A 14,687-nucleotide genomic window follows, 5' to 3' on the forward strand; every position below is an offset into this window, starting at 1 on the left:
TTTTTCAAACTATTTCTATTTTTAAAAACGGTTTATTTCTGGAGCACCTGGGTGGCTCAGTTGGTTAAGTGTTGGACTTTGGCTCAGGTCCTGACCTTGCAGTTGGTGAATTTGAGCCACACTTTGGGCTCTATGCTGACAGTTCAGAGCCTGGAGCCTGCTTCAGATTCTGTGTCTCCCTCTCTCACCACCCCTCCCCAGCTCATGCTGTCTCTCTCTCTCTCTCTCTCTCTCTCTCTCTCTCTCTCTCAAAAGTAAATAAACATTATTATTTTTTTTAAATACAGTTTATTTCTTTTCAGAGAGAGAGAGAGAGTACCCATGCATGTGAGCAGGGGAGGGGCAAAAAGAGGGGTGGTGGAGAGAATCCCAAGTAGGCTCTGTGCTGTCACGCATGAAACGCTTGATCCCATGACCAATCTTGAGATCATGACCTGAGCCAAAACCAAGAGCCAGGTGCTTAACTTTAATGAGCCATGCAAGTGCACCAAAAGTAAATATTTCAGTCCTGCTTTGTTTTCCTTCTGTTCATTGCACTTTGACTAATATTTCTTTTAGTTTAAGAATCCATTCATTTTCCTCAAACTAGAACCCTTTTCAACCATTCATTCATATCCATTGATATTTCCACGTCATACTTCTCTTTATTCATCATCCTATTTCCTCATTTTCCCTCACATTCTCACATATGTGCGGGATGGACCTGGCATTCTGGCACTTTGCGTCTTGGAACTCCACTCCTACAAGAGGATTAGGCTCTCACTTCAGGTTCTGCATCTCAACCCCTCAGCCCCTGAACAGCTCCTGCTTCCCAGCTGCCTAATTCATCTTCACAGTCCCACATATTATAGATTATTTGCAACTTCATATGGAAGGTGTTTTCTGTTCCATATTTAACATTTAGAGGACCTCATTTAAGTGGTTGATATTCCTCACCAATTACCCAAATAAGACAAGGGATAAATTAAGGAGTGACTCAACAGTCAGATACAAACATTTCCCTAGATGTCAGAGAGCAGGTGTGCATACTTGGAAAAAAAAAGATAGAAAAATCTAGATAGGTAGGTAGGTAGGTAGACAGACAGACAGACAGACAGATAGTTTCTGTTTCTAGTTTTGTTTGCAACTGAAACCTGATCAATACAGTAGGGTCCACTAGCTGAAATTCCAAGTTGTATTTCTTGTACTAACCTCCCTCATAATGCATTATTATTATTTCTAGCCTCTTTAAAGTTGAATGGAGTAGAATTTCATGACAAGGCAATCAGAGCAGAAAATTTTCCTAGTTTTTTTTAATGATTTTCCCCTAATCCTCTAAAGGGGTCTTACTCCTTACCCACATCTACTTTGGCAGCACTTTTTTTCAGTTTATTTATTTATCTTGACAGAGAGAGAGAGAGAGAGAGAGAGAGAGAGAGAGAGAGAGAGAATGAGTGGAGGAGGGGCAGAGAGAGGGAAAGAGAGAATCCCAAGCTGACTCCACCCCAATAGCATGGAACCAGACTCAGGGCTCCATCCCACAAACCTTAAGATCAAGACCTGAGCCAAAATCAAGATTAGGACACTTAACCAACTGAGCCACCCAGGCACCCCATTTTGACAACATGTTTTAAAGCAACTGGCTTTTATCAAAATTTTGCAGTATCTTAGATTTTTTTTTATAGAAACAACTGTCTTCTTGTCCACATAATGTTACATCAATTGGCATAAACAGGTTTGAGGGAAAACTGACTCTTAATAATTGAACATTGTCGGGGCGCCTGGGTGGCGCAGTCGGTTAAGCGTCCGACTTCAGCCAGGTCACGATCTCGCGGTCTGTGAGTTCGAGCCCCGCGTCAGGCTCTGGGCTGATGGCTCGGAGCCTGGAGCCTGTTTCCGATTCTGTGTCTCCCTCTCTCTCTGCCCCTCCCCTGTTCATGCTCTGTCTCTCTCTGTCCCAAAAATAAATAAAAAACGTTGAAAAAAAATTTAAAAAAATAATAATTGAACATTGTCGTTGGTAGAAGCAAAGTACTCAGCCTTTCTAAAGAGTAGCCAGCCGGCCCAAGAGCAACATGCTGCAATCATAACACAGACACTGTACAGAGAGAACAGAAGGCAGGAGATGATAATTTCCAAAACTTCCATCGAACCAATCTCACAGTTTGTTTTGTTTTGTTTTTGTTTATTTGTGTGTCTTTAAAAAGAGAAGAAAATATTTTTTTTTATAAAGCACCTAGTACTATGCCCAGAATAACCATAGGCACTGAATGAATACAACCTCTGTGTTTATGGAAGTGAAGAATTTATGCTAGCGATGATACGTAAGCTCTCTGTATCATAAAAGGTTGTAGTAATTGCATGATTCCAAGTTATTTGATTTTTCTAATCAAGTCACAAGAGGCAAAATGAAGCCCTTTAAATCAAATATTATTCAGGGAAGGTCAACATATTATACAATTATCAAACAAAACACTGTACCTCAAATTGGTCCAATAAAGAATTAGCCAGTTACCAGAACAGCCCTTAAGGAATGAAAGTGTGGTTGATAGTGTGGCTTGACTGAAGCAGAGCACAAATTCTGGGCATCTCTGGGGGCTGGGATGGTTCCATAATACAAGAGCTACAAAAGTCTATGAGTAAATTCTAGCCAAAGCTGGGAAAGTACCTAAAGATAGAGGAACTACAGGGTAGGGGATAAAGGAGACAAAGTTCCACTATTGCATCAAAGCAAGCTATAAGCCATGTGAGTGCCACTTTAATGCTAACTAAAGTTTACTCTTTGAAAATTAAAATGTGTGGTATGTGTGAGAGTGCTCCAACAAGAATATTCAATTAAGTAGAACATACCATTCCTTTGCCGTGTGAGATAAGGTGGAGTTTACTGTTCTTACACTCACAAACTCCCACTTGAACAAGTCTGTACACAAGACACTTGGAAGTTCCCAGGAAACAAACAGACGCCTTGGGCTTCTGCAGGTGAATTTAATCATTACCATATTATTACAATGATGAAAGACATGCTAAATTTTGTATTCCTTAAAGCCAACCACGGTTATAGGAAATTCCTGTCTCTTCTTTTCTGTCAGTAAAACATCTGCCATAAGATACTGAAGGGTTTGCTTTTGACAGACGCTTTTCCAACAATTGTTTTTATGCTTGAAGGTTGCTATTTTATTTAGCAAAACAGCCAGGAGGTCTTTGGAGCTTCCCATCTCATTAGTTAAACCGATACTTCATTACATCATTCATATCTAGATTTTTATCACAAATGAATACATTGTTCTTCCATCCATCCATGTTCAAAGAGTGATCCTTAACTCCATACTCTTCACAATATTATAACTTTGGGGGAGACTGCCTAAAGGGAAGTTCTGAAGATATGTAGGGATCAAGCACTCTTCCCAAGTCTACAAAGTTGTATATACCAGAGTGAATGCTGATAAGGTTATTCAGAAAAATGGAGTATTGGGACCTTTACTGCCTCTGTTGGTGAATAAAACACATTTAATAGTAAGTAGTTTGAATAATAATCCACTCAGAATTCCCAAAGAAAACAGGTTCCATTTATCACAACCAAAGGGCTCTAGAATTGATGACAATTTATTCACTTATGTGCCTTCTCTCTGGCTGCACCATAGTTCCAAGGGGAAAACAAGTGGCTGTCGCTGTTACTTAATTTGAAGCTAAAGTAAGATTGTCTTCAGTGGCAAAAGAAATAAAATACTATGTGGATAAATGTGTGTGTGTGTGTGTGTGTGTGTGTGTGTGTGTGTGTAGATAAAAAAGATAGCTAACTAGCTGATAGCATAACCCATGTAGAAGAACTAACTCTGCTTAGTTAAGTGTAAGTAAAGATATGCTTAAAAAGGATGTGGAAACTGTTAATTAATAAGAGATCCCTTGTCATTCTCACACTTCCATGACAGTACTTCCTTTAGAAGTTGACTGTGAGGTTGTTTTATGACTTGTTTTTGCTTCTTGTTACTAGGTTAAAGTGTATCCCAGATAGATGAGACATAGTATTTATAAATTACAAAAAAGCTGGGGGGGGGGGCTCATTACTTCCCAATTATTTCCTGTGTCCTCAAGAAGAACATCTGCAAAGCCTCTATCTTCTGAAATTCTACAGTACCAATTGTTCTTACTATATTAGATTTGCTTAATAACTAATGACTTGTTTTCTTCTCCCAGAGCGGGGGCTGCTTTACAACAGAAAACATTTTTGTTCATCTTAGCAACCCTAGTAACTCACACAGGGCATTGGGCCTAGAAGGCTCTTAGTAAATACTATTGTATGAGAGAAAAAATAAATAAATAAATAAATAAATAAATGCGTGTAGTATTTAGTATTATTCCATATCTTTTTATATAAATTGTGTGTCCTATTTCCCCTGAGTATGTTGGAAGGCTGAGGTTCACAGGTCCATACCATAAATAGCCCTCAGAAAGCATTTTTATTTGCCCCATGGTGATAGCAATAGAGTGTGTGTTAGTTTATAACTAGATTGTTTTTTTTTTAAATTGGAAGATTTCATGGGTTTTGTTGTGTTTTGTTTTTTTGTTTTTTGTTTGTTGTTGTTGTTGTTTCGTTTAGGAGAGAGATATTTCAAGTTTCTTTTGAAAAATAAAGCAGCAGTATGTCGAAATTCCTGCAGGGCTACAATCAGCTGAAACTGAGTAGAGCCTGTACTGTTCAAAAAATTCCAGTTTAATACCACTCCCTAATGTCTTCAGGGCAATAAGGCAAATGATCAGGCTCCATTTATAATGGCATACCCTTTGTTGTTTTTCTTACACCATTACCACTTTGCTCTTTTAGGTTATGTCACTGTTCCCTGTAGGCATTGGAGTTTGCACCACATTAAACCTAGATATATATATATATATATATATATATATATATATATATATATATATATTTTTTTTTTTTTTTTCCTCCATATTGTGTCTATTAGGCTGTATATGCACAAGAAAATGAGTAAATATTGGTTGATAATGATCATTGATCATAATAATATGAAAAGCAACCTGTAAGGTAACATTTCCTAGATATGATCATCACCTTCAAAAAATAAGTCCCACTAGAAAACCCAAATTTTAGATTTTTAAACTTCTCTTTTCAAATTAATTTAGTCAAACTGAAAATAGACAAAGCATGTTGCATTTTACTACAAGCCAATGAGAAATTGATAACAATAATATAGTATATTTTAAATAAATGTTAAAACATGATTAAACATGTTGCATTGAACTCTAGATTTGACCATTTGTCCCTAAACATTTCAGAGGAAACCTGGATAAAAGTCCTCTCAGGCCAACAGAAGACAACAAATATGAAAGAGCAGAGTATTGAGCTACTTTCTTCTCTTATCCCTCAGACAGTGGCTCTTAAAATGGAGAAAAATTGAAGGCCCAGATACAGAGTCCCTGAGTAATTGAGTGTTGAGTGAACTGCCCTTGGTCAAAAGCACTTTTAGAGGTGATCTGGTAGTTTATCAAATGAACATTTACTCACTGACAGCTGTAGTACTCAGAGTGTTCTGGGTCCTTCTTTTTCCCAAACACCCATTTTCTATTGTTGTTGTGGATTTTTCCTGGCTATCAATCTAATCCTGTCTGTCCAGAACCCCACCATTATTCCCCAGATGATAGGTGTAGAGGATTTTGTAATGTACAGCATTTACCAGACTTTTCACATATTCTCATTCTGCAATGATTTTTGCTAGGGTCTGATGAAGGGAATATTGTGGTTTCATACAGTGGACACAAAGTTTGGGATCATTTTGCCATATACAAATTTGTAATCAAAATACAGCCTAAAACAAAAATATTTTTATGAATTATCTATTTTGAAATTATTAAAGTATTATAAGCATGTAGAAAAGCATAGAGAATAATCTATATTTTCAATCAATGTTAAATTTTAATATTTTGTTTGCCATATTGGCTTTGGAAATATTGAAATATAACACACATACAACAAAGTAGACAAATCTTAAGTTTTGTGACTAAGTGAACTTCTACAATATCCTGTATCACCCTCCTAGAACAAATTATAAAGCATCACCAAAATTCCAGAAGCTTTATACCTAGTCCCAATAATTTATAATAGATCTTAATATTTGGAAGTATAAGTCCAACAAATTTGTTCCTTTTAAGACTGTCTTTGCAACTCTAGGCCCCTATATTTAATTATATATAGGTAGATGATATACATATAGATATAGATGATATAGATATAGATAGCTATAGACATAGACAGCTATAGCTATAGATAGATCTTAAAACCAACCTGCTATATTACACACACATACACAAAGTTAGTTGCTGAAAATTTTTATTTATTACACTTAATCTAAAGCTCAGCTATAATAGAATCAATGTCTTATTTTTGGTCTTTTAATCAATGAACATGGCACATCTCTCCATTGATTTATGACTTAATTTATTTCTCTAAGAAATGTTTTGAAATTTCTATGTAGAGGTCTTGTATATATTTTGTTGGATTCCTAGGAATCTACCTATTCCTAAAAAGTTGATTTTTCTTTATATTTTTTGTTGGCCTGATTTTTGGGCTAGTGTTTTAGTTTTATTTTATTCTTTGACAAATGATAACTATATGTATTTAAGGTGTACTATGTGATTATTTTATATACCTATATGCTGTGAAATGATTACCACAATCAAATTAATTAACATTATATATCACCTCACATAGTTGCCATTTGTGTGTGTGCTGAGAGCACTTAAAATTCACTCTTAGCAAACTTCAAGTGTCCATTATAGCAGTGTTAACTATAATCACTACACTTGTATCATATCCCCAGAACTTATAAGTTTGGACCCTTTCACTAATATTTCCCCAATTTCTCCAACCCCATTCCCTGGCAACTACTATTCTTTCTGCTTCTATAAGTTTGACTTGTTTAGATTTCACATATGAGGTCAAACAGTATTTCTTTCCCTCTGATTTATTTCATTTAATATAGTTTTCTCCAGGTTAAACCATGTTGTCGCAAATGGCAAGATTTTCTACTTTTTATGGCTGAATAAGATTCCATTATAGATAGATAGATAGATAGATAGATAGATAGATAGATAGATAGATAGAGGTGTACAATTTCTTTACCATTCATCCACTGATGGAAACTTGGGTTGTCTCCACATCTTGGCTATTGTAAGAATGCTACAATGAACATGGGGGTGCAAATATTTCTATGAAATACTGATTTCACTTCCTCTGGATATATACTCAGAAGCTGAATTGCTGGATCATATATCAGTACTATCATTAGTTTTTTTTTAGGAATTCTATACTGTTTCTATGATGGCTATATTAATTTACATCCCACACAGTGTATAAGTAAAGATATCTAGTACAATAAAGATACCTACGTGTTTTCTTTGTGGGAAGGCTTTAAATAATAGTTTAAATTTCTTTTAAAAAATTATGAGTATTTATATACTTTAAGTCAAAGGAATTTGTGAAGTTAAAATATGTTCAAACATATTAGCATAAAGTTATCCATATATCTTTTTTTTTGTTAAAAAATTTTTGTAAGATTGGTCATGAATGCTGATATTGGTAGAGTGTGCTTTCTTGCTCACTCACTTTCTGCATCAATTACATTAGAGTTTAGCAATCTTATTAATCTTTTAAAGAACTAGTCCTTGTTTCAAAGCTCTCTATAATGTCTTTGTTTTTTATTGCATCAATTTCTTTTATTATCTTTATTACCTTTCTTGTACTTTTGCTTCTTGAGCTAAATACTTAGATCAAGGACTTTCAGCTTTCCCTACTTTCTCACACATGCCTTTCAGGGTGTATAAATTTCCCCCTCAGCACTTGGTTAGCTGCATCTCACAAGGTTTGATATGAGCATTTTAATTGTCATTCATTTCAAAATATTTTCTAATGTCCGTTATGATATTTTAATTCCATAATTATTTAGGTCGTTTTTAATTTCTAACTATTTAGGTATTTTTTAATTAAACACATTTTGTTATTAATATGTAGCTTAATTCCAGAGAATATACTCTCTATGAGTTTTCAAAGCCTTACATCCATATGAATTTAACCCTTTGAAATTTAATGAGCATGACATGACTATTTTAGACGTGACACTCTCTTTTTTTCAATTAATCTACCTTTTGTCTAACTTCTTTTCCATTAAATTGTCTTTTAAAATACTTTAGTACCTCTTATAACTTAGCAAATAATTAATCTCTTAAGTTTTATTTGTAAACATGAATCTATAAGATGGGTAAAATCCAAATAAAAATGATAGCTAGTATTTCATATTTTATCTCTCAAATTATTCTACAATTTAACACTGATTTGTCAAATGTGTTTTGTGTGTACAGTTGACAATTAAGGGTCCATATACAGTATACATTGAAAAGAAAATAAATATTGATATGAAGTCTTAATATTTATTAAGTATTTGGTTCATAATCAGAATTCTCATTTAAAAAAAAAAACAAGTCTGAATCAAAAAGAAATAGTGTTTGGATTACTATTTAGATTCATTGCCTAGAAAGGTTATAATTCTACAGTGGTAAAATAATTGTCAATGGCATTTTTCCACCAAGTTCAGATTATGAGAACCACCCTAGGTAGGATCATGGGAGATACCAATGGGCTTTTTCTTCTCTGCTCCTCCATATCCATTTCCATACTTCTCTGCCCTGCTTTTTGACTAGAAAGAAGTAGGAAGTTGACCCCTATCTACTGTTTCAACTGGCACCCTTACCATCTGGCTTCCAGTTAGGTAAATGCAATGAGAGACTGTAGTAGAATAGGTAGTGGGAAGAGAAGTGAAGAACGTTTTTTGATTTTTGTTTTTTGTTTTTTTTGGTTTTTTTTTCTCCCCTAACCTACTCTTTCTTCCCTGAGCATGATTTTGACAGTGGTTACAACCCTCAAAGGTGAAAACTCCTGTCTGGTATCCCTTCTTCTACTTGCAAAGATTGTAAAACATTTAATTTGGTTTTTTATTCATTCAATTGAGTGCCAACTATGTTTAGTTAGTATGCTAAACCCTAAGAAAAAAATTACATGCATATATGCCGATATACATATTATATGCATGTGTACATACATGTGCATATATGTATTTGTGTATGCATTTATATGTGTATGAGTATATATATATTCTCCTATTTAATTCCTAAAACATTTCTTGGATGGCTTCCCACTATCAATAGTGAAGATAATCATACCTGATGCCTACTTGAAGATTCAACAAGGATGTATTATTTTTTGAAAATTTATATGCAATTAAACTTTGAAGGCTAAATCATATTTTAATCATGTTGAAAGCCAACTTAAAAAAAAAAAAACTTCTTAAGTGAATTCTGGATCCCTTGATAAAGCAAATAATTCTTTCATAAAGATTAATTCCATCCTAATTTATCTGTTTTCAAAGTTAAAATTTGTGTATTCAGCTTTTCTTTTAGATTTTAAAGTTCAACCTATACAAATAATATATCTTACTAAGCCTTCATTTAAGCTGTCAGTTAAGGAAATAAGTCTTCAATTGTCTGCAGACTAGAACATTTAGTTGTTTTACAGGTGACTTATATTGCTTCATATTTTTTTTTTCTTGTTAAATATCACAACATTTATTTTGTATTATCTGGGTAGCATGACAGCAAATCTGTGAAGGTTAGGCACAATGCGAACATGAATTAATTTTAATTTATAATTTTACTATCTCCAACTAGATAGGTGGCAAAATGTTTTTGTGAGACAGGATTTTCTGATCACTATCACAAACTATAAGGACACATGGAAAATTAAAGCTTATTTATTGCACACAAGCCATATGCTCTCATAGTTGAATATTCACTGGTTGTGATTAAAAGTTTACCCCAAAAGTTTACCCAAAGGGGCATACTTCTATAAAACTGGTGGGTCATTGACCTAAATATGGTAGTAAAGTTCCCTCTCTCATACATTTTTTTTAAGCTACCATAGCAGATAACATCTGGTTGCATGTAATCTAAATTCATCTGAAATCCCAATGTAAACAAGTTCACCAATAGCAAGGGGCAGTTAAACATTCCACTGGCTTTAGATAATTGAAACCATCTCCAAAAAAATTACCTTCAATTACTGGACTCCAAGAAAGAAGCAGACAGCTCTGGCAAAGTACCAGAAAGAGCCGGTGGGGGTGTGGGGACAGGGGGAGGGTTGAGAGAAAGAAAGAGAAAGAGAACACAAAGTCTATTTTCCAGAATACAATGGAAAATCATTAAATATTCTACTGTATTTATAAGATAGGATGGTTAATGTCATGCCCACCCAAAAGATATTTTTAGTGGGAACACAGGATTAGAGCCTAGAAAGCTATTGTCATTTGCTTTTATTTCAGATTCTTGCTTTCAAGCAGTAATATTTCTAAAACATCAGAGGCAGAAGGGTCCTTTTTTAATCTGATTTTCCAAAAAAAAAAAAATTGAAGAAACTTCACAATTTCCAAGTTTTTAACATTTTAAAAAAATTTCTTGTAGCTTTCAGGCATGCAAGTGAACCATTACTTGTACATATTTAAGTATATAAATTTGGCTTTTAGAATTATAAACTAGATGCATGCCTAAAAACTTACAATTCTCTGGTTTATGGCATATGTTGCATTAAGGGTATTTATTATAGCCTTCTTTTGAAATGGTTATCAAATCATTTTATCCTTTTAGTCTTTTCTATAACATCTAATCTCTGAGAATAGTGGGACAAGATTTGCTCAAATTCTCCTACATCTTAAAGGCTACACGGAGTCAGGGAAAATGTATAATATTACGTTAGATTAATATACTGTAACAATCAACTTGTCAATCTCTATGTCAACCTACTGCATTAGTGTTTTATCAATAATAATAATAATAAGGTTTTGATGGTAACCTGACCCATCTGCAAATAATAAAAATAAAATAATAATAATGATTTTTTGTGCTAGACAATGAAGTCAGCAGACTTCTAATTGAAATGTCAGGACAATATGCATTTTAACCAGCTTCTAGACAGATACATTACAACACTTAGATTCTAGAAATAGAGACACCACTGTGTTTTATTTACTTTGTGAGCAAGATCATTAGACCAGTTCTGAAACAATGCTGCAAGCTTGCTATGAAGAATAGTGCAGATGGGAAATCCATGTTTTAATAAAAGATTTCACTTCAGAAAAGTGATCCTAAAGCCACTTATCCAGAAAGAGAAATACATTATTTTCTCTACCGGGTGGCCTCAAATAAGTTCTAGATATAAAACAACAAGAAGAAACCAAACAAAAAGAAGCATTGACAGCCATATTAACACAGTTCTTACCATAATCTGTGATTATGTGATATATGCATGTGTTAACTTGTCTGTATCTCCCTCTGCCCTGACCTAGAATGGCAGAGATCATGAATGCTTTGTGCATAGGAGTACATTCTGTATCAATTAAAACACTTAATAGCTTAGTAGGAACTCAGTAAATGTCTTATATATGAATGGATGAATGAGTGAATGGTCACAGTAACCATTTTGATCCAAATAGTCCCAATTTCTTTTATTCACTATGTATTTGTAGATTTGAAGCATTCATTAAAATAGTGCAAATAGAATAACTGAGTCCCAATCCAGTCCATGCCCAAACAAGTCCAGACTCCATTCCACTGCCAACAAAAATATTTCACCTTACCTTGCCTTTATCCTTTACAGGTCTGTCTACCCTGCAAAAGTCAGCTCTATTTTCAAAAAGAACTTGATTTTCGGTCTGAATAATCTCTTTCTGAAGTGGGCAATGAACAAGTAATAGATTAATAAATTAAACTGAAGACTGAAAATAAGGTAACTTGGTCCTAATCCTAGTCCTGTCTTTTCAGCTGAGAGGCATTAGGAACATTACATCTTTTTAAGCACCACGTTGCTCCTTTGAAAAGTACACAAGCTTAATTCCTAAGGTCTATCTTTAAAGGATGTTTGACAAAAATTCAGGCTTAAATATATTCATTGTGGAGGTTGAGAATTTTCCTTACAGTAACATTTAGTTAGAGTCTACCCAAGAACTGGCTATTTGTTTTTGATGTGTAGGCAGTTTGTTTGTTTGTTTGTTTGTTTGTTTGTTTTTTTAAATGATGAATGGCATCAGTGATGGTATATGTAGTATCAGTGATGGCATCAGTGATGCCCAGGGTAAGAGACTCCCGTCCATGTACAGCCAGTGAGCAGACATCTGAGGGGAGGGGTGAATAAAACTTTTTTACTTATTTGTACTGATACCGTTCAAGGTTTGAGATAGATTGGGGAAAGCAGAAGGCATCTGAAATCATTTCCCTTGTTTGGGAGGTGATCAAAAGCAGCAACAGGCCCAGTCAGCTGTGTACAAGACAAGGAGACACTTTACTATGACCTGCAGAATTTCATAGTGAAACTAAATAAATATGGGGAAAAGGCTAGTCTCACAGAAAGATACAGAATTCTCCCTTGTCTTGATCTCTCTCTTCCTGGCTCTAAAGACTTGGCTACTTTTTAAAACATGTTCATTTACTCAGCTTGTACTTCTATGAACAGTTAGAACATTCTTTTGAGTGCCCCATCAAGAATCTTGAGCAATCTCAAAGACAGATATGTTTCTATGCTCACTTATCCCCCCACCCCCATGATTTAGGGGATCCCAGAGCAAAGCATATAAGTACTGTCAATACCTTTCATTGAGCTGCTCCCCTCTGGGTCCATCTGAAGGCTGCTAATTAGAGTTCTGGACTATTGAAGTTAACTCTACATATTAAGGTTAAGGAACACTGTTTTCACTTCTTTTGGTCCTTGCTGAAACAAGGGCCTTTTCAGGGTTTTTTTAAGCAAAGGTCCCAGGTCCAGGTAGAGTTGACCCTTTGTCTCCAAAGGTATCTGAATAAAGCAGGCTGGCAAATCTGCCACTTCCAAAATAACCATTCTCAGCTTCTTAACTCAAAGTGTGTCCCTCCTTCTGTAGCACTATTCAAGCTGCATCCTTCTCAAAGTTCTAAATTCACATTTAAAAAAATCTGTTATCTAGCTCCCACCTATTAACGCTCAGACTGATCATGTTTCCAAAACTCTTTCACTGATACAGGGAAAATGGCCCGTTTCTGAAGCTGGGGATTTATGGTTTCAAGTGAAATCCCAGACCAACTGATGGGTCCCAGGGAAACGATCAGTTTAACTTTCTGTCTCACCTAACCCATCAGCTATGTATCAAAACTGACCCAACCAGAGAATCATTTTAAATCACTGATTTTGGGTTATAGCCAGAACTACAGATCATTAAGATCTCCAGAGAATATCATTCCTTTTAACGTTATTAATCAGATCCAAGTCAACATTGAAATGAGTTTCCTTCACCCAGGGTATTTCTCTATTCTTAAAACATTATCAGGTCGGTCCACTGATTATTCCATTATATGCCATTTTTATATACCAATCCTTCATCCAGAAGAGCAATATATAAAATAACTGGGATTTTTACAAAAAGACTAAATTCTATATGTTACTATAAGATGACTATTTTTTAAGTTATGTAATTAACACACACACACACACACACACACACACACACACACACTTATACACATATATACACTACTTTGCAAATACTAAGTAGTCACAGAATGCTTACTGATGAATTCACCTGTATAAGCATTGCTTTTATTTTAATAAATACAATCTTATCTGTTCCTTCTAGACTTTATTATTTTCTACAAATACATATTCCCATGCGAAAACCACAGAATTATTTGCAATAATTTAAATATTAAAGATTACTTTTAAATGTCCTGAAGAATCCTTGACACAGATGTTTTAAATGAAATTTAAAAAATAAAACTCACATATGATCTCCTGTATTTCATCAGCTCCCTACTAAAGGAGGCTATGTTTGAAAATGAGCTTTGTTAGTTAGTTTTCAAGCCAGCATTAATGTTGGATTTGTGGCCTTTAAAAGTGAGCTCCCGAGAAAATGCGCAGTGAAATCCCAGGTGTAGATACTGACGGACCACACAGATATACCAAATCTGTAGTTTTTAGTCTGCAGTGAAATAGATGATATCTTCAAACACAAGCATTACATGAAGCATCAATGTCACTTGAAGACAGATTCCTCCAAGAGCTTCTGAAGAAACCCTTCCTTTTTGGGGGTTTCACAAACACAATCAGTAAGAGAATTAAGTTCATCAAGAGAATTTAAACCCCATTTTGGGCAAGACTTTGGCTGCCTTGCCCTCATTACCATAAACTGAGGGGGCCGAGTATGCTTGATATTTGTAAAGTCTAACTTTTGGAAAATACTCATTGAGACTCTCCACATTAACCCAGATCTTTCCACTTCCAGGCACGGAAGTCACAGGACCCACTTCCCGAAAACAAGTGGAGGAGTTAACTTTCCACCTCTCCTGGCTGCAGAGCTTCACTCTGAAGAATTCCTATTTCCTGAATTCAGACCAGCAATGATTGCTTCAGAAACTTCTGCTCATGAGATGTTACCATATATCTGACCATGAATGCATCCTATTAAAAACATTTTGAATATTTATATAACTTGTGATCTCATGGAAACTCAAGCACATATCTGCATATAATATATATTCAACACATATTTGCCTAGTGAAACCAGAAAAATCATGAAAAAACTTCTAAATGTGTTTACAGAGTAAACTGAATCCAACAACACATACAACACATT

General features: G+C 34.8%; 1 protein-coding gene and 1 long non-coding RNA gene across 2 annotated transcripts in view; one reads left to right on the forward strand and one right to left on the reverse strand.

Annotated features, from left to right (window-relative positions):
• Positions 1-14,687, reverse strand: part of MACROD2 (mono-ADP ribosylhydrolase 2) — a 2,059,774-nt gene that overhangs the window by 986,838 nt on the left and 1,058,249 nt on the right. The gene's annotated exons all lie outside the window — the stretch shown is intronic.
• LOC131485396 (uncharacterized) lies at positions 3,599-14,542 on the forward strand. Its single transcript, XR_009248812.1, has 3 exons — positions 3,599-3,670; positions 11,690-11,818; positions 14,337-14,542. It is a non-coding gene; the product is annotated as an uncharacterized LOC131485396 (long non-coding RNA).

The sequence above is a fragment of the Neofelis nebulosa genome, chromosome 9 (assembly GCF_028018385.1).
Source record: "Neofelis nebulosa isolate mNeoNeb1 chromosome 9, mNeoNeb1.pri, whole genome shotgun sequence".
In the NCBI taxonomy this organism is placed as follows: Eukaryota; Metazoa; Chordata; class Mammalia; order Carnivora; family Felidae; genus Neofelis; species Neofelis nebulosa.